Below are 23,344 nucleotides of genomic sequence, written 5' to 3' on the forward strand. Positions count from 1 at the left end.
TTGTGAATTTCTTTATATAACTCTTCACTTTTCTGCCTACTCTCCTTTTTTTTCGCTACTCCTATTGCGATCAAGATCCCCCTAATATAGGCCTTGTGGGCCTCCCATACTGTGGCTTCTGATATATCATCTGAATTATTTGTTTTAAAATACAGCTCTAGCTCTTTTTTAATCCTGTCCGCAACCTCTACATCCTGTATCAGTTCTTCATTAAGTCTCCATATATTAGTCCTATTTTGTACACCCTCTATTTTCAGTTTTATTGATACTGGGGCGTGATCTGAGAAGGTCACAATTTCTACGTTTGAACTTATCACCGCGTTCAGCATCCTATGTTCTACCAAAAATAAATCAATTCTCGAGTATGTCCCGTGTACAGCGGAGTGGAATGCATAGTCACGTACTTTTGCATGTTGTATCCTCCATACATTTATCAATTGATGTTGGTATAATTTCTTTTTAAGTGACTTCCACTGTGCCGTTGTGCACAGGACGTACAATCCACTTCAGGATCCAGACAGGAATTAAAATCCCCAGCCATGATTGCTCCGTCTATCTTAAACTCCATAAACTTCTCCACCACCCCTTTTTAAAAATTTTATTGGGTTCCTATTGGATCCATAGATATTTGCTATGGCGTACTCCACATCATTTATTCTACCCCTTTAAAGCAAATAGCGCCCTTCTGGGCCCACCATTCTCTCTTCCGGGGTGAACCTTACTCCTCTAGCAAATCCTATAGCGACTCCCTTAGCTCGTTTGGTTGGAGAGTACCCATCGTACCACGATGGGTAGTCATGTGACCAAATTTTAAGATTTGAGTCCTGAGAGATGTGCATCTCCTGTAGTAAAACTACATCGGCTTTGGGGTGCTTTAATTCTCTTAAGTTGTTAAACATTTTAGTGGGGGTATTAAGCCCATGTACATTGTATAATACTATTTTTAATGTGGTCATCCTGTATCCCGACGTTCCCACAACCCACTTCCATCATTATATAACCATCTCATCTTTAGTACCCCTATTGTTTGTATCATCCATGTTTTCTATCTTTGTGGGCATTCAATAGACATTGATATTTTGACTCTTCTGGACCTTGGTATTTTGGCACTTCTAATATCCCATTTACTTTGAATCGGAGAGAAACCCCACCCAAACCCACCCCCCGCCCTCCCCACCCTCCCCTAACCTGTCTCCTACCCCCTTCCCCCCCTACCCCTCAACCTATGGGGGACTTTGGTCTTCCCATGGCCCTGGGATCCGTGACCCACCCAATCCTTCCTGCACACCGGATCACCTCCCTTGGAGGTTGAGCTCCATCTATGGTACCCACAACAGGCCACCGCCCCTCTAATTGGGGTGCCCATCCCCGTACCACCCCCCCAGACCTGCAACGCTCTACCTCTTTCAGCTCCCAGTTCTCCCAATCCTTCCCCCAACCCTCAACCCCCATGTCCAATCCCCTTTCTCTTTTTCATCCTCTCTTGGGCTTCTTCTTAGGTGGTTTCTTCATTTTTTCAGTCGGATACCATTGCTGTTGGTCCACCAAATTAGATGTTTTCTCATGAGCTTCCCACCAGCCTGGTGTCTCAACTAGTGGAATGTCCAATTTGTTGCAGAATTTTTCCATATTTTCTGAAAATCTTAATGTTGCCGACCGGCCCTCTTTCCTTCCTATTAGGCAGGCTGGGAAGCCCCAGAAGTATTGTATATTGTTAGTCCTCAGTAATTCCAGCAGGGACTTCAACAACCTTCTCCTTATGAGGGTTTCCGATGCCAGATCAGGGAATATCTGTAATAAAGACTCTTCGTACGTGGCTGCTGTTATTTTAAGTTTTCCCTACCTGCTCTTTGTCTTTATAATTATGGAATCTTACAAACACATCTCTTGGAATTTCACCTGCCATCTCTGCTGGTTTCATAATACTATGTATTCTTTCAAATTTGATCTTTACTGTCTCTTCGTTCCCCAGCAGCGGGCCAAATACTTTGTCCATTTTTTCTTGTAAATCCTCGCCTGGCAGCTCTGGTAACCCTCTGATCCTTAAATTTTTCCTCCTGCTGCGATTTTCCTGATCTTCCATTTTATATCGTATGTACTTATGTTCTCTATGCATCCCCTCCATCTGTTCCTTGAGCTCTGTCATGGCAACCGCCCGGGAGTCCAATTTTTCTTCTGCTTCTTCAACTCTTTTGAGTACATGATTCATGTCCTCGTGCATGGTCACCAGTTTTCCCTGTATGGAATATTATGGACTCCCAAGCCGTGCAAACATCTCCACCATCTCATCTTTTGTTGGTAAGTGCTTTTCCGATCTCAGTTCGGGTTTGCTATCTTCGGTGGTCTCGTTGATGGCTTGTGATGAGGTATTGGTGTCTGCTAAGGATCTTCTCTGCCCAGTTTTAGGCATTGCCTTTGGTACTTTACTTTTAGCGCCAGACCGTTTACCCGGGCTGTCTTTGCCATTTTCCTGTGTCAGGTATTTCTTGATTGTGCCGGGGCTAGCACTTACTTTGGGGGGGTGAGCTCCGATCCCCTTCACCAACCTTCCCCTCATTCTGTATTTGGGATAGGGGTATACGTCGATATACCAAAAAAAAAAAGACAAAAAGGGGAACAGAAAAGAGGAAAAGAGAGCAGAACAGCAGTTTCTTTTTTTTTTTTTTTTCTCAAAAAGTTTTATTGGTAGTAGGGTAGAACATACACGTATATTGTGATACAGAAACATGTAGTACGGAGTATGATGTCTAACATGACATTTCAAACAGTTGCAATTTTAGAACATTAAACAACTTGGTGTGATCCAGTGACGAGATGTATAGGGTAAGGGTTGGCTCAAGTACGTCAGGAATTACTTAGCGTCTAGGAGTCTCAAGTTTTCAGAAAAAGGCACCGGGGAAAGTATCCAGGGGATGCACTCAAGCCCGTATTCGGGTCATGTAGATTTATGTCTGCGTGTGTTTAAAAGGCTTAGGGGGTGAGTCATCGGTTGTAGGTGAGTGGTCAATGAGAGGGGCGTAACTTTGTTCGGCTGGGTTGGGGTATCCTGTTAGGGGCTTGTCTAATGTGGGCAGTACTTATATTGTTGTGGTAGTGGGTTTCTGTATGCTGGTGAGTATTACTAGGTTCCTCAAGTGGGAAAAGGGGACTGGGGTAGGGGGTGGGTGTTAGGAGTGGGAAAGGGGAGAGGGCGGGAGAAGGGGTTAAGCAGGGAGAGGATTAGGAAAGGGAAGGCTAGTGGGTGTAGCAGTGGTTTTAGAGGGGTGTGCCGATGAAGTGGAGGGGGCGGGCATCCATCTCTCTCTCTCCCTCCATTTGGGGTAGCAGGTAGGTTGTTAGCTCTTTGGAATTCTGATTGTTAGAGTGGAGAAGGTCTGGGAGTAAGTGTATTTGACGTTTATTTCCAGTTGTGAGGTTAATCCTCGGGCGTACTCGGATGAGTTGGTACCATTGGGCTGTCTGCAGTGATGAGGTTTCAGTATTCTGCTGTTGTTTGGAAGTGGGTCCAACAGGCCCATTTAGTTGAGAAATTGGAGGTTGTGTCATGTGCGATGCTGATGAGGCGCTCCATTTCAGCTAATTTGGTGATTCTGACTAACCATTCTTTAAATGATGGGGTTTGTGTAGAACCCCAGTGAACAGGGATGCATTGTTTTGCGGCATTTAGCATGTGCATTGCTAGGGACTTAAAGTAGTTCCTGTGTGATAGTGTGGAATGGTGTAGGAGAAATTGTGCTGGGGAAAAGTCTAGTTGGTATGTGGTTATTTTTGTAATAAGTTGCTGTACCTCGGTCCAGTAGGTTTGGATGGCAGGACAGCTCCACCATAAATGCAGAAGAGATCCCTTTTCAAGGTGGCATCTCCAACACGTATCCGGGAGGTCCGGATTGAATTTGTGGATAAGGGTTGGGGTGCGGTACCATCGGGCTTGGACTTTGTATCCGTTCTCTTGTGTGGATACATTTACAGATCCCTTATGTATGTACAGATAGATTCGTTCCCAATCTTCTGGAGAAAAGGATCTGGAAAGGTCACCTTCCCAGGATGAGCAGGCTCGTCCTGTGTTGGAAGGGATATTTGAAAATAGGAGGGAGTGCATTGTGGAGATTAAGTGGCGCTGAGGTGATTGCGTCGTGCAGAGGGTTTCAAAGGGTGTGAGGGGTCTGGAGACTTCGAACTTCCTCTCTAGCATGTGGGTCTAGTGTGAGAGCAAGGTGAAAGTCCAGGGGGAGGTAGAGGGGTTCTCCCCCTTAGATGGGAGTTTTTCCCGTGTTAAGGGTTTGCCTTGTGCAAAAAAGTGGTGTGCTAGTATCTTGCTGTGTGGCCAGGTGTCTTTTAGATAGTTGTTGTGCATTCCGGGGGGGAAGTCCGGGTTGAGGCGTAATGAGGTGAGTGGGCCTGGAGTTGAGGATAGGGACGTAGATTTGCAAGTTTCATAGAAACATCTAAGAGTTGGGCCAATTAATGGGTGGGTGCGGGTTTTGGTTGTAACATGTTTCGGGAGTAACCAAGGCAGTGAGTGCAGGGGGGATGGTGTGAAGGAAGCTTCGAGTTCAACCCAGTCTTTAATTTCATTGTGGATGCTCCAATCCAGGATTCTGGTCAAGTGACTGGCCCTGTAGTAATTACTTATGTCTGACAGGCCTATCCCTCCTTTATTCTTAGGTAGAGAGAGGTGGGAGTAGCTGATTCTCGGTTTCCGGTTGGCCCAGAGAAATCTGGTACACAGACTCTTGTAGGTCCGGAAGAAGGCTAGGGGGATGTGGGTTGGGGCTGCTTGTAAGATATATAGGATGCGGGGCAGTACATTCATTTTTAGGATGGCTGCTCTGCCGAACCAGGAAGAGGTGGGTTTGTTCCACCGCTTAAGATCACTAGTAAGACTGTGTAGCATTGGTAGATAATTCTTGAGGTATAAGTGTTTGAGAGACCTGGGGAGTTGGATGCCAAGATATGTTATAGCATCTTCCTTCCATTTGAAAGGAAAGTTGTGTTGGCATTGGGTGACGAGTTGGTTCAGGAGAGATATATTCAGGGCATGGGACTTGGAGAAATTGATCTTAAGGTTGGAGATTAATCTGAACCGTTGGAATTCTGAGAGGAGGTTTGGGAGTGATATATGTGGTTCTGTGAGGAAGAGAAGGATGTCATCTGCAAAAGCAGCAAGTTTGTATTCTTTGAGGGAAGTATGAACACCTCTAATATCTGGGTTGTGTCTAAGGCTATGTAGGAATGGTTCTAAGGTGAGTATGAATAGTAAGGGCGAGAGGGGGCAGCCCAGCCTCATTCCATTGTGGACAGAGAAGGAGTTTGACAGGAGGCCGTTGACTCAGACTTTACCTGTGGGGCTGGAATAGAGCGCCATTATAAAGCTTAATAGGCGTCTACCCAGACCCAGGGTTCTGAGGACTGCTTCCATGTAGTCCCAGGCCACTCTGTCAAATGTCTTCTCCGCATCCAAGGATAGGAAGAAGCCTGCTTGGTTGGAAGTGGATAAGAGGTGGTGTAGGTTTATGGCTTTAATGGTGTTGTCCCTGGCTTCCCTGCCAGGAACAAAGGCCACTTGGTCTGTGCTTATCGTTGAGGGGAGAAAAGGGAGCAGACGATTAGCGAGTATCTTAGCGAATATTTTGATGTCTACATTTAGTAGGGATATTGGTCTGTAACTCGTTGCGTGGGTAGGGTCCTTCCCTTCTTTGGGGATTACAGAGATGTGTGCTTCTAGCATACCAGGTGTGAGTGGATTCTCTGCAGAAAGTGAGTTAAATGCTTTGAGGAAGGGGGTGGACAGCATGCTTGAGAAAGTCTTATAGTATACAGCTGATAGACCGTCTGGTCCGGGACTTTTCCTCAGTTTCAGCTGCTTGAGTGCTAAGTCCCATTCATTCATTGTTAATGGGAGGTCAAGTTTGTCTGCATCATCTGAGGTAAGTGATTTTGGGCAGTGCTTCTCTAGGAAGTTTTGTATGAGGGATGGCCTAGTTGTGGGTGCGGGCATTTGTGTTTCCGAGGTGGAAAGGTTATAAAGTTTTGCGTAGCAGTGTTCGAATTCTTGTGCTATGTCTAGAATGTTTTTTAATGTGTTCCCTGAAGAAGTTATGAGTTGGTGAACAGTTGCTTTAGTTTTTTGCCTCGTAGGGCTTGTGCTAATAGGTGGCTGCTTTTGTTGCTAAACTCTTAAAAGAGTTTCTGGGATAGGGTGTATTTTCTCTTTATCTTCTGTCCGAGTTCCTCCAAAAGAAGATTACGGGTCTCAACGAGTTTGTGGTGTGTGAGTTGGGCTAGGTTTGATTTGTGTGCTCTCTCCAGTGTCTGTATTTTGGCTATCAGGTCATTCGTGTGCTTCTGTTTTTCTCGCTTTAATGCAGAAGCCATAGAAATGAGATGGCCCCGAAGGATGCATTTGTGGGCTTCCCATTGAGTGAGAGTGGAGGTGTCGGGGGTGTCATTTTCTTGGAAATAGTTGGTGATTACGGTATTGAGTTTACGGATTCTCTCTTTGTCAGGCAATAGGTTTAAGTCTAGTCTCCAGATTTTTGAGGAGTGGTTGTATTCAGGGAAAATCCGTTGGAGGGTGTTCGGGTGGTGGTCTGAGGTAAGCATTGGTTCGATCATTGATTTGGAGAGGAGGGGTAAATCTTGTTGGCTGAGGAGAAAATAGTCAATATGAGAATATTTGTTGTGTGGGCCAAGTAATATGTAAAGTCTTTGTCATGGGGATGGAGGGTCCGCCATGTGTCATGGAGGGAGAGTTCTTGAAGGGAAAGTTTAATTTGTCGCAGGGCACGGAATGGCAGTTGAGAGGTTCCACTGGATGTGTCAATGAGGGGGTCTAGGGGGACATTAAAGTCTCCTCCTAGAATAAGGATTCCAGATTGGTATAATGTTAATAGACGGGTTATCGATCTGAAGAACGGGACCTGAGAGGTTTTAGGGCTATATATGTTGGCAAGGGTGATCGGTTTGTCCCAGAGGGTGTCCTTGAGGAAAATATAACGACCTTGTTCGTCAGCTAGTGTGTCTGACATTTGAAGGGGGAGGTGTCTAGATATCAGGATGGAAGTTCCCTTGGTTTTGGTGGAGGGGGATGTGGCGTGGTATATGAGGGTAGTGAAAGTTTTCTAATTTGGGAATGTTGTTTGATTTAAAGTGGGTCTCCTGCAGGAATATGATATCTGCTTTTAGACTGTACATGTTGGCTAGAATTTGTGACCTTTTTCCGGAATATTAAGGCCTTTTGCGTTAAGAGATATTATTTTAAGTGAGCGGGGCGCAGATGAGGTCATGGTAGAGGCCCTAGTGAGTTTGATGGTGATCAAATAGGGTGTGGGAGAGTCTAGTAGTATGAATTCATATGGTGTGGTTTCTCCCTAAAGGCGGGCGGGTGGAGGGTTGGAAGGAGAGAGAAATGTGTGTACGGCGTGAGAGAAGAGCTCAGAGAGGTCAGAGGGAGGTTTGGTGTTTTGGGGGGGGTGGGAGGTTGTGGGTGAAGGGGGGGCGAGGAAGAGGCGGTGGTAAGGAAGGGGGGTGAGGAGAGGGTGGTAGGGAAGATGTGAGTCAAGTCCGGAAGTGAGGATAGGCCTGCTAGCTCACTCTAGCAAGGGGGGTTCTGGATTGAGTCAGCGGGAACTACCAGAGGTCGCTGGATGAGGGCGTGGCAGATAGTGGTCTCTTGATGTGTGGGGTCTCCGACATCGTTGAGGTCATGTGCTCATATGGGGGAGTCTCTGTTAATGGTATTGTAAGGGAAGTTTGGGTGCAAGTATGCGGGATCCCCAGTGTTGGCTCTGTAGTGGTAGTAGAGGTATGATGAGGGTGGCAGGAGTGAAAGTTGGGATTCCCGCTCTTGGGGGGTGAACCCCTGTGCTGTCATGTTAGTGGGTTTTCCTGCGGTGAGTATAGGAGTAAAAAAGCTATAGGGAGGTAGTGCAATCAAGACTGACTGGGATTTGGCGTGACAGTATAGGTTTGAAGTCAGATATAACAAGAGTGGTAAAAAAAAAAAAAAATTTACAAGAACGTGTACAACTAGTATGGGTAGACTTTGCGATGTAAAGAACACTCGAAAACATGTAGAAATATTCCGACATAAACATTAACATTAACTGGGATAATTGGGAGAGATTCCGAGAGAGGGTCTGAGGGTGGGGATAGGGATAGAGGTTGGGTTGTGAGATATTTCTGACAATAAGCGTGTTGCTTGCGTCTGGTGATCTTCTGTGTTTTGGGTTCGCTTACAAGTTTCAGGTCTGGTAGAGTATAAGCAGTGGGGATGGTTAGGGTTAGGTTGGGTTTAAGAGGTGTTGTATGGTTAGGATATTACCCCCTCTGATGTTTTCCCTCGGAATCTCTCCCTGCTTATTAAGCAAAATGTGCGTCTCAACGAAACAAGGTATGTGGTACAATGGTCAGGAGGGATTGTATTCTTCCGGCCATATCTTGAGTGCTCATGTCACAACTAGAGTAAACAGTTTGCTTTAAAAATACGAAAGATATACTTACAGGTAGCGGTGCAGTTCTGTAGTGAAATAAAAGTGGGGAGTGAGGTTTGTAATATAGTGAGTATGGGAAAGGTTGGTAGGGGAGAGAAGAAGAAAAAGAAAAGGGGGAAAAAATAGAAAGGGCTAGGGAAGGAGAAGGCAAGGGTTGGGAAAAGTAAGAATTAATGAGAGATCCGGCAGAGGATGGTATAGGGCTGGAGGTATTACTCCCTTAGTTCACCACTAATTTAGCGAGTGGGCAATTGGTGGGGGGGGGGGGGGGGAGTACTTGTTTGGTGGTCTTCCAAGAGTCTGCAAACCCTGGTGGTGTATAAGAGATGGTGTGTGTGTCGAAGAGCAGGGGCTTACACAAGTGTCTTGGGATCCTCTCGGGAAGTCGTCGTCAAGCAAGAATAACCTTGATTCAGGGTTGGCAGTTAGTCAGGATTTGGCATGGCAAGGGTAAAGATGGTGAGAGTTCCTTCGTGTGGCTGCTCCATGTTTACCTCTTCTCGGTCGCTTGTAGATGGTCGTTTTGGGTTGTGACAGTGGTGGTGCAGAACTCGTAGGGGGTAGGCCCAAGTAGGGTTCTAGGTTGTATGGGTTGTGACCTCCTAGTTGCTAGATTGCATCTTTGTGTGAAGAATTGCATTCTTCTGAGCATGGTTCAACTTTTGAGGTCTTCCAGAAGCTGAGATACTGATTTTGTTAATAAGATTGGAGTGTTGCAGATGCCATTAATCTCTTACTGGCAGGGTCGTGACGTGATGCGGGTTGGCAAGATGTTAAGGCATCCTGTTGGGGCGGATCTTCATGGAGTTTAGGTGCAAGGGAGGGTAAGGGTTGTTAATGATGTGAAGGTACCGACCTTAATCTGGTAATTGCAGGAGGAAAGCAGGGGTTTCCTTTAGGTGGAGAAACGTGCTCTTCTGTGTGCTGGAGATGCTGTAGGGCTGTCATTTCTCGGAGCGTCTTGTGCAGCTGGAGGTGAATGGTGCATTATAAGTGAGCGTCTGCATCTCGGGCCATGTTGATCTGCATCGCTGATGTCTTCCATGGAGGGGGCCCGTCGCAATGGTGGCAGACGGAAATCGCTATACCAGTCAGGAAGGTCAATCATGGGGATCTCTAGGGAGCCACAGAAGTGTTCTAGGTCCTCTGGGACTTTCAGATTTGCTGTGCGTCCTTGGTTAGAGGCTGAGAGGCAGAAAGGAAATTTCCAGCGATAGGTGATTGATTTAGAGCGTAGGAGGTCCAGGAGGGGTCTCAGCTCCTTTCTGCGTTGCAGAGTGATATTCAATAGGTCTTGGTAAATTTTAATTTCTGCGCCGTGGGACATAATGCGACCCCTGTTCCGTGCTTTCCTCAGGATTTCTTCTTTTTGAGGGAAGCTGACAAGGCAGCATACTACATCCCTGGGGGGATCTGTATCTCTGCCTTGTGGTCTGAGAACTCTGTGTATGCGCTACATTTCTATGGGGGCATCTTGGGGCCTTTCCAGGAGGTCATTAAAGAGGGCTATTGTGGCTTGGGGTAGCCTATTGGGCTCAATGCTTTCAGGCATGCCTCTTACCCTCAAGTTGTGGTGCCTGCCATGGTTGTTGAGATCTTCTAGGTGTCTGTGGAGTTCTCACAAATGTATAGCATGGGATTCTGTTACTTGTTGTACCTGGCAGAGGGAGGTGTCATGGCGCGCTGCTGTTCTTTCACTGATTTCTCCAGCTTTTAGCAGAGTAAGGATTTGGGCGCTATTTAGTTTCAGGGAACTATAGTAAATTCGATTGTGGGAGTATTTTCTCACCAGCGCTATAGTGAATACCGTTTTAGCGCTAATTCGTGCTAATTGCCGCAAATTGGCACTAATTTGCGGCAATTAGCGCGAATTAGCGCTGCGGCGCTATAGTAAATGACTCCCATAGTCAGATATAATATTTTTGTAGCTAATGATGACATTTTCATTTTTGCGTTTAGTATCGCTTAAGGCCTGGTTCACACCTATGCATTTTTTAGTGTGTTTTCAATTTTGCAGAAACACACTACAGTCCATTTAACATGGTTTCCTATATATGTAGTTCATATCTGTGCATTTTATGGAGAGGGCCAGGGACTTCTTTCTGGTTTTTGGTTTCAATGGATCACAAACGTGTATTGAAAGACGCAAAATGCACCTGGAATATGCAAACTGCAACCTGCATAGGTGTGAATCAGGCCTTAACTAGAATATGCTACATATAAACTCTATTGCAAGAAACCGGTTCACCTACTAACATACATCAAGGTGACTACCAAACACTTACGCTGTATCACAGACCACACTACCTGGTATGTGAGATAACAAGGGGACGGATATACTTCTGTCACCAGTCTTTAAATATATACATACAGTATATAAACCCTGAAGCTATGGACAACAATAGTAAACTATTAACGTAGAATTATAGGCAAAAATGTTTATTTTTATTTTGGATAGAGCAAGAGAGGGTTATAACCCCTGTCAGGTTTTTTTTTGCACCATCTGTGTCCCATTGCATAGATTTCCCTTCACTTCCTGTCCCATGACCAAACAGGAAGTGAAAGGAAATTCCTGGAAATTAAGGTAATTCACTGGGGACCCCCAGGTCACCAGAACTGTTGTCCCCTCTATTACTTTTCTGGGGGCAACTTTGACTTTCAAGTGTTACTTAGGCCCCTTTCACACAAGCGGACCGATTGGGTCCACCTGTCCATTTTTCCGGCGGACCTGATTGTACTTGATTGAAAACAGCAGAAGCCATTTGCTTCTGCTGCTGCCACAGTCCCTGTGTGAAGAAGGAGAGAGAAGTGAAGAGATACAGGCTTGCACAGCGCTGGATCGATTGAGGACTCAGGTAAGTATTTAGGGAGGTGGGTGAGGACAGAAAGCTATAAAACGTTTTTACCTTTATGCAGGTAATACATTAAGGTAAAAAACCTTTTGGCTTTAGAACCATCTTAAATATAGGAACACTTGCCAAATAATCCCTGCTTCTGGCCTGGATAAAATACAGCGGCAGCTCCAGCATGGATGGTCATGTCGTTCAATTCTGTTTCTACTTCCTGGAAACTCCCTTTGATAAATTATCACAGTCCTCCAATCATGGTTTTTAACCCACCTAGCAGGGACAAGAAGTACCTGTCTATAACCAAATAACTCTGTGTTAATTAACAAGCAACAACTATTTACAAATACAGACAGTAGAGAACAGCAGATCCTTGCTAAAAATAAGATTTATTAATGTTCATTACCTACGTAAAGCGGAGTTCCGCCTGCAAAAAAAAAAAAATAAAGTCAGCAACTACAAATACTGCAGCTGCTGACTTTTAAAATAAGGACACTTACCTGTCCAGGGCACCCGCAATGTCCTCTCCTAAAGCGTACCCGTCCCTTGGCTCCGGGTGTAGGAGCTGGCATCTTCAGTAAGGGTAGCAGGAAGTGTAGCTTCACAGCCTGGTTCCCTACTGCGCATGCGAGAGTCGCGCTGCACGTTCTGAATGGTACTTGCTGTCAGGGCCAATCCTAGGGTCACACACACCTGGGTGCAGAAATATTTCTGATGCCCCCACATGGGCGTGGTCATCTTACTAACTCCTCCCCTTTACAAATGTTTCTATGGCAACAACTCAGACACAAAGATGCACCCCTAAGAAGTCATCGTTAACCTGGGATCCTCCCATGATCTTTTAACAATAAAGAAAATTAAGGAAGAGAATACACTAATGGGACCTGGAGGGGAGTCTCTCTGATGCATAAAGAGAGGGCTTCTGTTAGAGAGTCTGTTAGAAAAAGCCCCCAGACATACTGCAGACATAGTTCAGGAGATAGTCAGAGACTGCAGACATAGTACAGGAGATGGTCAGAGACTGCAGAAATACTGCAGGTGATGGTCAGAAACTGCAGACATACTACAGGAGACGGTTAGAGACTGCAGACATACTACAGGAGATGGTCAAAGACTGCAGACATACTACAGGAGATGGTCAGAGACTGCAGACATGATACAAGAGATGGTCAGAGACTGCAGACATACTGCAGGAGAGGATCAGAGACTGCAGACATACTACAGGAGACAGTCAGAGACTGCAGATCTACGGCCCTCTCACCTGACCCAGCAACGGTTCCTCTGATCAGGAGTCAGCTCACTCTGGGTTGCCCATGTTGACTCCGCTGGGTAGCGCTCAGGTCTAGATTCTGGCAATTACTCCATTCCTTTCTTCACCAGGGAAGGCGCTAGGCTGTGTGGCTTTCCCTCTGGCAAAGGGCAGCAGGGTTCTCTCTCTCTGATGGTGTCCCCTCAGCAATGTCCTTTCCCTGGAGTCCTGGGTGCACTTTCCCAGGCTCCTGGCTCTCTCTCTCTCTCTCCCTCTCCCATTCAGCTGGGCATGCTGTGTGGGCTGCAGTTTATGGGTTACAATGGGGCCGCCAGTCCTCAGAACTACATATCAAACAATCCTCTTCTCTGCTCCTTTTTTGTTGTATTTCTTCCCTGGCCAATATGAAGGAGGGGGAAGAAACATAGTGGGCGGCTGTGCTGGCAAGCGCCGCTCACTAGTACAGCAGCACGGCTGCTCTCTCTCCACTCAGAGACACGGCGTCTCTGATCTCCGGCTGCTTCACTCTCCTCCTCTGACAGGAGGAGGGAGGGGGGATGGGCAGTAAACAAAGAGAGCCCTCTTCCTGTTGATAACAGTGGCGGTACAGTCTCTCCTCCTCTGATTCGCTCCTGTCAGTTGCCAACAGAGAGAGCAAGCAGGATGGGGATCCGCAGCACCCGCTACATGCGCTCCACCTCTGGACACAGACAAGGAGAGGAGGAGGAAGGGGAGCACTCTGGAGCTTCGGCGCCCCCACCTCTGCGAGGCACGGGTGCGGTGCACCCCACTCACCCGCCCAGGATCGGCCCTGCCTGCTGTCTTCTGGAACCTGCGGGAGGGGGCAGAGGAGGGGCCGGAGAAGTCGTAGTTTGCAGCGGATTCTGCGGCGCTCTTTCACTGGAAGTGGGAGCAAATACCAGGATTAGACAGGTACCTGCTCCCCCCTGAAAGGTGCCAAATGTGACACCGAAGGAGGGGAGGAACCGGATCAGCGGAAGTTCCATTTCTGGGTGGAACTCCACTTTAAGGGCCAAGCCTATTTTTCAGACTCAGTGTTTACAAGTTAAAATCATTTTTTTTTTTTTTTGCTAGAAAATCACTTAGAACCCCCAAAACATATTTTTTTTTTTCAGACACCCCAGAGAATAAAATGGAGGTCGTTGCAATACTTTATGTCACACCGTATTTGTGCAGCAGTCTCACAAGCGCAATTTTTCTGAAAAAATACACTTTTTTTAAATTAAAATATAAGACAATAGTAAAGTTAGCCCAATTTCTTTTTTTTATATTGTGAAAGATAATGTTACGTTGAGTAAATTGATACCCAACATGTCATGCTTAAAAATAGCGCCCGCTCAAGGAATGGCGATAAACTTTTACCCTTAAAAATCTCCATAGGGGATGTTTAAAAATTTCTACAGGTTACCAGTTTTCGAGTTACAGAGGAGGTCTAACGCTAGAATTATTGCTCTTGCTCTAACGTTCGTGGCGATGCTTCACATGTGTGGTTTGAACACCATTTTCATATGCGGGCACGTATGCGTTTGCTTCTGCGTGCAAGCTCGGCGAGACTGGGTGCTTTAAATTTTTATTATTTAAAATTATATTATATAAAATAAAATTGGGTCACTTTTATTCCTATTACAAGGAATGTAAACATTCCTTGTAATAGAAAAAAAGCATGACCTCTTAAATGCGAGATCATGGGGTCAAAAAGACCTCAGATCTCATATTTACACAAAAATACAATAAAAAAAAAAAATAAATAAAAATAAATGTCATATATATATTTTTTTTTACAAATTTTTTTTTTCCCCTTTAAGAGCCATGGGCGGAAGTGAAGTTTAACGTCGCTTCCACCCTCCAATGCTATGGAGCCGAGCGGGGGCCATCTTTCCCTCACCTGGCATGTAGGCAGTGAGGGGAGCGCACACGATCGTCTCTGCCGTTACCGACGGCTCCGGAAAGCGGCAACGACAACCAGAGTGCAGCGGGAGAGGGGCCCTCTTCTGCCCCCATAAAAGTAATCACGTGGCGAATCCCCTGCTGAGACCACTTTTATCTGAAAGAAGTCATTTTTAAAAATACCGAGGTTATGGCAGCTAGCTGCTGCCATAACCCCGGTATTTAAAGCGGAGTTCCATCCAAAAATGGAACTTCCGCTTTAAGGGAAGGTGACCCCCTGACATGCCACATTTGGCATGTCATTTTTTGGGGGGGAGCGGAAACACTTTTTTTTAGAGGTTTCCAGCTCCCACTTCCTCCCGGGGCACCGCGGCACCAGAAGAAAGTTCACTTCTCCCCCTCCCCATGACTCCAAAGCATCCCCCCATGTTGAGGGCATGTGGCCTGGTACTGTTCAGGAGGGAGGGCGCTCTCTTGTCCCCCTCTCTTTTCCTGTGGCCTGCCAGGTTGTGTGCTTGGAATAGGGTCTGGTATGGATTTTGGGGGGGACCCCTATGCCATTTTTTTTTTAAATTTGGCGCAGGGTTCCCCTTAATATCCACACCAGACCCATGCCGTTTTTTTCAATTATTTTTATCTATATTGCTGAGACCCAACAATTCATTACAGCCGTGATCAGTTTTAAATTACTTTTCTTTCTCGAACATCACGGGACACAGAGCCACAGTAATTACTGATGGGTTATATAGGTATCACTGGTGATTGGACACTGGCACACCCTATCCGGAAGTTCAACCCCCTATATAATCCTTCCCCCTTGCAGGGATACCTCAGTTTTTACGCCAGTGTCTTAGGTGATGGACGTGTAAAGATGTCCTGTGCTGAGCTCCAAAGGGAATATCCTATATCCTATACTGGGGCAAGCCAGGCGAACCGGATCCATTCAAAGTGTCTTTTCATGGCCGAATTGAATGGTACCTGGGCCTCGTGTCCGAAGAAACGAGGTTTTACCCGTAACGCTTCTCTTTTTAGAGAGCTGGACCCCGCAGATCAGAAAATGGCTTTAAACTTCCTAATTTCTGGCAAGGTGCTTTACGGTCCCAGAACTGTTGGATCCCCCTATTCATAGGGGGCCCCAGTCTCTGACGGTTTTTTAAACGGAGCCCACCGTGAGAGGTGAAGATTGGGTCTGTGTAAACAGAACCCTGCGGCTGGATAAGGTAAGAGGAGATTCCACAGAATTTTTGAGTTCTAGTGGCTTTTCTCCTTTAAGGTAAATGCATGCTGTGCCTATTGTGACCACCGGGGGCTGCCAAGAGCACATACCTTCACATGCTGGACGGTCTGTCTCAGTGTTTTCATCGCTGCACATGTTTTCAGCATCTTAGGCCGGCTACACAGGTAGGATGGAAGGGGGGATTTCTCATGTTTGAATGTTCCCCCCCCAGGCTAGAGAGGGGCCACAGGGGTCTAGAAAGTGGTTATACCACTTGGGTTCTGTGGCCTCAGGCCACCATGTCTGACCATGGCCGTTCAGGCAGGTCTTTACTACCAGCTTCTCTCCCTCCTCCCCCTCCCCCAGCCTTCCTCCTTAAGCATGACAGGAGAGTCGGCCAGCGCAAGAAGCACTAGTTTTTTTCAAAACTCGAGGGGGGGGCGGGACGTCAGCACAGAGTGCTTAGACTCCCACTCAGGCCAGCTGCAGGCTATTAAAGGCACTCTGTACAGGTGCACACAGCCTTTGGAGAGACACAGAGCTGACGGTCGCATGTAAGGTGGGACACAGGCATTCTCCTAGGCAGCATTTACTGAAGTAACACCAGACTGAGCATTGGGTAGCAAGGCTTTTAGCCAGACTACATCGCTCAGCAGGCAGTGTTCATTTGTATACCTCACACCTTGTTGCTTTGCACTATGGGTAGAAGAGGTTCAAGCACCCAAAGAACCAGAGACACTAGGGGATCTCATTCAGGTTCTGAGGGCCCCCTGTCAGCAGCATCCTCCCCCCCTGATGGGCCAGGGACGGCTAGCCAGGGAGAGCCATCGGGGTCAGGGGCTACACCTGCTTCTGGCACTTCAGCCCCTGTATATATTACACAAGAGGTTTTTTCCTCAACCATTAATGGTCTAGAGGAAAGATTAATGGCCGTGATTACGTCTTCACTCAGTAAAAGAAAATGCACTAAGCCTTCCTCTGTTCCCCAAGACCCTCAGACAGAGGATCTCTGGGATAAAGGAGACGAATCCCTTTCAGAGGATCAGGATGGGACGGATGATTCCTCTTCGGAGGAATCAGGTGGAGAGGGACCCTGTGCGACTTCCCAAGAGGAGAAAGTCTTAGTGCAGATCCTCACTGGATTGGTCCGCTCCACATTTAAGTTGCCCCTACCTAAAACTGCTAAAGAATCCTCTTCTGCTTTGGGGTCACTGAAACCTTTCCAAGCAGCACAGGCTTTTCCTGTTCATACTTTACTTGAAAAGCTCATTTATTCTGAGTGGGATCACCCAAACAAACGTTTTTTTCCACCGAAAAAGTTTTCAACACTTTATCCGATGGAAGAAAAGTTTATTAAAATGTGGGGAATACCGGCTATTGATGCCGCCATTTCCTTCGTAAATAATAGCCTGACTTGTCCTGTAGACAATGCTCAGATGCTCAGGGATCCTGTAGATAAAAGGATGGAATCCCTATTGAAGGATGTTTTCTCCTTAGCAGGATCAGTGGCCCAACCTGCAGTAGCAGCGATTGGAGTCTGTCAATACTTAAGAGACCATGTTAAGCAGGTCATCAAAGTATTACCTGAACAGCAGGCCCAGGGGTTTGCTAACCTTCCAGCGGCCTTATGCTTTGTGGTTGACACCATTAGAGATTCTATCGTGCAAACCTCCCGTTTTTCACTGGGGTTGGTGCATATACGTAGAATCCTATGGTTGAAAAATTGGTCAGCCGAAGCACCGTGTAAGAAGCTACTGGCTGGGTTTACATTTCGTGGTGCAAGGTTGTTTGGAGAGGACTTGGATAACTATATCAAGAGAATCTTGTGGGAAAAGCACTCTCTTACCTTTCAAGAAGAAGAGTAAGCGTCCCTCTTTCAAACGGACTCTTTCCCCAGCACCGGGGGCTTCAGCCTCCAGGCAGTCTCGACGGCCGCCTCCACCGGGGTCCAGAGATAAGAGTCAACCCCAGGGACAAAAGAAGTCCTGGGAAGAAGCCTACTAGGCAAAACACTAAGACCTCTGCATGAGGGGGCGCCCCCGCTCACTCGAGTGAGGGGAAGACTGCGACAGTTCTCAGAGCTCTGGCAGGAGGATTTCCAGGACAGATGGGGTAATCTCCACGGTAACCTTAGGGTACAAGCTGGAGTTTCAGGAATTCCCCTCTCCTCGGTTCCTCAGATCAAGCGTCCCCAGAGACCCAGAGAAGAAGCAGTCGCTCCTTCTAGCGTTAGAGCGACTTTTGTCGCAGGAAGTCATTATGATAGTTCCCGCAAAGGACCAGGGATTGGGCTTCTATTCCAACCTTTTTACGGTCCAAAAGCCAAATGGGGATGTCAGGCCCATTTTGGATTTAAGGGATCTGAACCGATTCCTAAGGATTCAATCCTTCCGCATGGAATCAATTCGAACAGTAATTCCCACCCTGCAGGGAGGAGAATTTCTGGCATCAATAGCCATCAGAGATGCATATCTGCATGTGCCCATTTTTCCTGCTCATCAGAAGTTTCTGCGCTTCGAGGTAGGAGGGCGCCATTTCCGGTTTGTGGCTCTGCCTTTCGGGATAGCCACTGCACCTCGAGTGTTCACAAAGATCTTGGCTCCTCCTTTGGCCAGATTAAGGGCTCAGGGTATAGCTGTCATAGCATACCTAGACGACCTGCTCTTGATAGACCGGTCGGTAGCCTCTTTGAATGGAAACTTGAGGACCACAGTCAGGTATCTAGAACACCTGGGTTGGATCCTCAACTTAGAAAAGTCTTTCCTAAAACCAGTAAGAAGAGTGGAGTATTTAGGTCTGATTATAGATACAAGCCAGGAGAAAATATTTCTACCCCAGGCAAAGATCGCTGCTTTAAGAGAGCTGATTCTGGCAGTAAGGACCAAGAAGGGTCCCTCTGTCCGCCTTTGTATGAGGCTGCTAGGGAAGATAGTGGCTTCATTCGAAGCAGTTCCCTATGCTCAGTTTCACTCAAGAATGCTGCAACACAGTATTCTGTCTACCTGGAACAAGAAAGTTCAGGAATTAGACTTTCCGATGCACCTGTCGCATGCGGTGCGTCAGAGCCTCAATTGGTGGCTCATACCCGAAAACCTGCAGAAGGGGAAATCCTTTCTACCGGTTACCTGGACGGTGGTAACAACAGATGCCAGTGTGTCAGGTTGGGGAGCAGTTCTGGAACAGGCTGCGGTCCAAGGGGTATGGTCCAAGACAGAGAGGACCTTACCCATCAACATTCTGGAGATCCGGGCGATACATCTAGCTCTAAAAGCCTGGACTATCAGGCTACAGGGTTGTCCGGTCAGGATCCAGTCCGACAATGCCTCAGCAGTGGCTTATGTCAATCATCAGGGAGGCACCCGGAGCCGAGCTGCTCAAAAGGAGGTGAACCAGATCTTAGTCTGGGCAGAGATGCATGTGCCATGCATATGGGCAGTTTTCATCCCGGGAATAGAGAATTGGCAGGCGGACTATCTAAGTCGCCAGCAGTTACTTCCAGGGGAATGGTCTCTGCATCCCGATGTCTTTTGGGCCATATGCAAAGAGATGTAGATCTCTTTGCATCCCGATTCAACAAAAAGATAGACAGATTCGTGGCTAGGACGAAAGATCCTCTTGCATGCGGGACAGATGCGTTGGTGATTCCGTGGCATCGGTTCTCACTGATTTACGCATTCCCGCCTATTCTGCTACTACCACGACTCCTTCGCAGGATCAGGCAGGAAAGGAAGTCGGTACTTCTGGTGGCCCCCGCTTGGCCCAGAAGGACTTGGTATGCAGAAATAGTAAGGATAGCGGTGGGTTCTCCATGGACCCTACCGGTACGCCCAGACCTGTTATCTCAAGGTCCAGTGTTCCATCCTGCCTTACAAACGCTAAATTTGACGGTTTGGCTATTGAGACCCATGTTCTGAAGAGTCGTGGGCTCTCAGGTCCTGTCATATCTACCTTGATCAATGCAAGGAAGCCAGCTTCCAGGATGATTTATCATAGAGTCTGGAAAGCTTATGTATCCTGGTGTGAATCCAGAGGTTGGCATCCCAGGAAATATATCATAGGTAGAATCCTTGACTTTCTACAATTAGGATTAGAGATGAAGCTGGCCTTGAGTACCATCAAGGGCCAGGTCTCTGCTTTATCAGTATTATTTCAGCGGCCACTTGCTTCGCATTCTTTAGTCCGAAGCTTTATGCAGGGGGTGATGCGTCTTAATCCTCCGGTTAGGGCGCCCCTAAACCCCTGGGACTTGAACTTGGTCCTGGCTGTGTTACAGAAACAGCCTTTTGAACCAATAAGTCAGATTCCTTTGGTCTTGTTGACAAGGAAGTTAATTTTTCTGGTGGCCATCTCTTCTGCTAGAAGAGTATCAGAATTAGCAGCTCTTTCCTGTAAGGAGCCTTATTTGATTATACACAAGGATAGAGTGGTACTACGCCCTCATCCTAGTTTTTTTTACCGAAGGTAGTTTCTGATTTTCATTTAAACCAAGACATTGTTCTACCTTCCTTTTTTCCAGATCCCTGTTCTCCGGAAGAGAGATTTCTACATTCGTTGGATGTAGTAAGAGCAGTTAAGGCCTATCTCGGGGCAACTGCTCAGATCCGCAAGACGGATGTTTTGTTTGTGCTGCCAGAGAGTCCCAATAGAGGACAGGCAGCTTCAAAAGCTACCATTTCTAAATGGATTCGACAATTGATCATTCAAGCTTACGGTTTGAAACAGAAGATTCCTCCGTTTCAGATCAGGGCACATTCCACAAGGGCTATTGGTGCTTCTTGGGCAGTGCATCACCGGGCCTCTATGGCTCAAATCTGCAAGGCCGCAACCTGGTCTTCAGTTCATACATTCACCACATTCTATCAGGTGGATGTGAAAAGGCATGAGGATATTGCCTTTGGGCGTAGTGTGCTGCAGGCAGCGGTACAGGGTCCTCAGGTCTGATTGCACCCTACTTGGTCGTGGTCCCCCCCCCCTCAGGTAGCATTGCTCTGGGACATCCCATCAGTAATTACTGTGGCTCTGTGTCCCGTGATGTTCGAGAAAGAAAATAGGATTTTTTAAAACAGCTTACCTGTAAAATCCTTTTCTTTCGAAGGACATCACGGAACACAGAGGTCCCGCCCCTCTTCTAATACACTATATTGCTTGGCTACAAAACTGAGGTATCCCTGCAAGGGAGAAGGATTATATAGGGGGTTGAACTTCCTGATAGGGTGTGCCAGTGTCCAATCACCAGTGATACCCTATAACCCATCAGTAATTACTGTGGCTCTGTGTCCCGTGATGTCCTTCGAAAGAAAAGGATTTTACAGGTAAGCTGTTTTAAAAAATCCTATTTTTTTCCTTTAAAAATGTAATTTTGCTGTGGTACTGTTCTAAAGACGGGAAAACTGCGCCACTTTACATGCATACTATAGACACCCCCCCAGGCACGATATTTAAATGAATATTTAATTTTTATTGTTTCTCTTTAAGCATTAAAAAAAATCACTGCTCCTGAAAAAAATGGCCTTTTTAAAACTTTTGTTTGTATTACATGTCCCCATACCCAGACCCAGGTCCCTAAACACTTTTTATGGCAATAACATGCATATAAGCCTTTAAAATGAGCACTTTTGGTTTTTCATGTTAGTGTCCCATAGACTCTAACGGGGTTCTGTGGCTTTTGAATTTGCCACGGAACCCCGGATATTCGACTTCAAATGTTCGTCGTTCGCCGAACGTCTGAACAACCTTGGACTTATGCTAGGGCCGAACCATTCGCCCATCCCTAATTTTGACCAAGAAAAAGCATTGTTAGGGATTATACCAGAAGATACCCTCCCAATTGAAATGCATGTGATGTAGTTGAGATCTATGTATATGGCTCGTAAACTTATATTACAAAAATGGATATCAGAATACTAGACATGTGCACTGCCGAAAAATGTGTTCGTTTTCGTTTCATTTGTTTTTTTTTCTAGTTTTTCGCATCATTCGCTGTGATCGCAATTCATAAATTTGTAGATTCTAAAAAAATCCGAAATTAAAAAAAAAATTCTAAAAAAATAGTAATTTCGAAAAAATTATAAAAAAAAAAAATCTGAAATTTCAAAAAAAATCTGAAATTCAAAAAATAAATCTGAAATTCAAAAGAAGTCGGAAAATTGCAAAAAAAAGGAAACTCAGAAATTCAAAAGAAATCGGAAGTTCGGAATTTACAATTTCTTTTCGAATTTCTGATTTTTTTTGAATATCCGAATTTTTAAAAATTTCTGAATTTCTGATTTTTTTCGAATTCACAATTTTTTTATGAATTTATGTTTTCTTTAGAATGTACGATTTTATTTCGGATTTTTGGAATTTTTTTTTAGAATTTTTTTAGAATTTAAATTTTTTTTTAAATTTACGATTATTTTTCGAATCTTTTTAGAATTTATGATTTTTTTTTTTTAATTTTACGATTTTTTTTTTGGGAACTTACGATTTTTTTAGAATTTAAGTGAGCCCCCTCTTTTCCTGCGGCCTGCCAGGTTGCGTGCTCGGATAAGGGTCTGGTACGGATTTTTTTCTTTAAGCATCATTAAAATCACTGCTCCTGACATGCATTGACCCATGTCCCCAAACACTTTTAATGACAATAACTTGCATAGAAGCCTTTAAAATGAGCACTTTTGGTTTTTTATGTTAGTGTCCCATAGACTTTAATGGGGTTCCGCGGCTTTCGAATTTGCTGCGGAACCCCGGAAAATTCTAATTCGAATGTTCGTTCACCGAACGTCCGAACAACCTCGGACTTATGCTCGGGCCGAACCGTTCGCCCATCCCTAATTTTGACCAAAAAAAAGCATAGGGATAGGGATAGCGTTAGGGATTATACCAGAAGATACCCTCCCAGTTCCAGCATCGGAGCCTTCAAATCGCTGCACATCCTCCAGCAGCATGTACCTGACACTGTGGTCGAATAGTTTGGGGGACTCCTCCATCCATGATGGTGGGGCTACAGAAGGAGTAACTGTGGACAAGGAGACGGTGGAATAGGCCGCTTTGGCAGCTGCATTGGAAGCAAACTACTCTGAGCCTGGGTGACAGAGAATGAGGAGGATGAGGACGGCTTTGTTATCCACTCCACCAACTCTTCTGCATGTTCTGGCTTAAAGCGGGATTCCGTCCCTGAAAAAAAAAATTGAAAAGTCAGCAGCTACAAACACTGTAAACACTGTAAACACTTTAAATAAGTACACTTACCTGTCCTGGGTGCCCGCAGTGTCGGCCACTCGAGGCCGACCCATCCCTCGGCTCTCGGGTCCCAGAACCGCCATCCTAGGTAAGGGAAACAGGCAGTGGAGCATTGTGGCTTCACTGTCAGTTTCCTACTGCGCACGCGCGAGCGGCGCAACGTTCTGTGAATGGCCCCGTGGTGTTCTGGGAACACACACAATTCCCAGAAGGCAATGGGAGAGCACAACACTCCGCGGAATAGGAAGAGGCAGATTAGGAAGACTGCCTAGCAACAAGGGATTAGGTAAGTTTAAAAAATTTTTTTTTTCAAATGTTTTTTTTTAATTGCTTTAGGATTTTTCATGCAATTTTTTTTTTTTTTTAGGGTAGCCCTCCACTTTAATAACACGGCCAGCAGGAGAAAAAAAGGACA

The 23,344-nt window shown here is 46.0% G+C and overlaps 1 protein-coding gene across 5 annotated transcripts in view; it reads left to right on the top strand.

The window, feature by feature from the left end:
* Positions 1 to 23,344, top strand: part of LOC141110921 (sulfotransferase 2B1-like) — a 224,707-nt gene that overhangs the window by 199,051 nt on the left and 2,312 nt on the right. The gene's annotated exons all lie outside the window — the stretch shown is intronic.

Source organism: Aquarana catesbeiana, linkage group LG10 (assembly GCF_042186555.1).
Source record: "Aquarana catesbeiana isolate 2022-GZ linkage group LG10, ASM4218655v1, whole genome shotgun sequence".
In the NCBI taxonomy this organism is placed as follows: domain Eukaryota; kingdom Metazoa; phylum Chordata; class Amphibia; order Anura; family Ranidae; genus Aquarana; species Aquarana catesbeiana.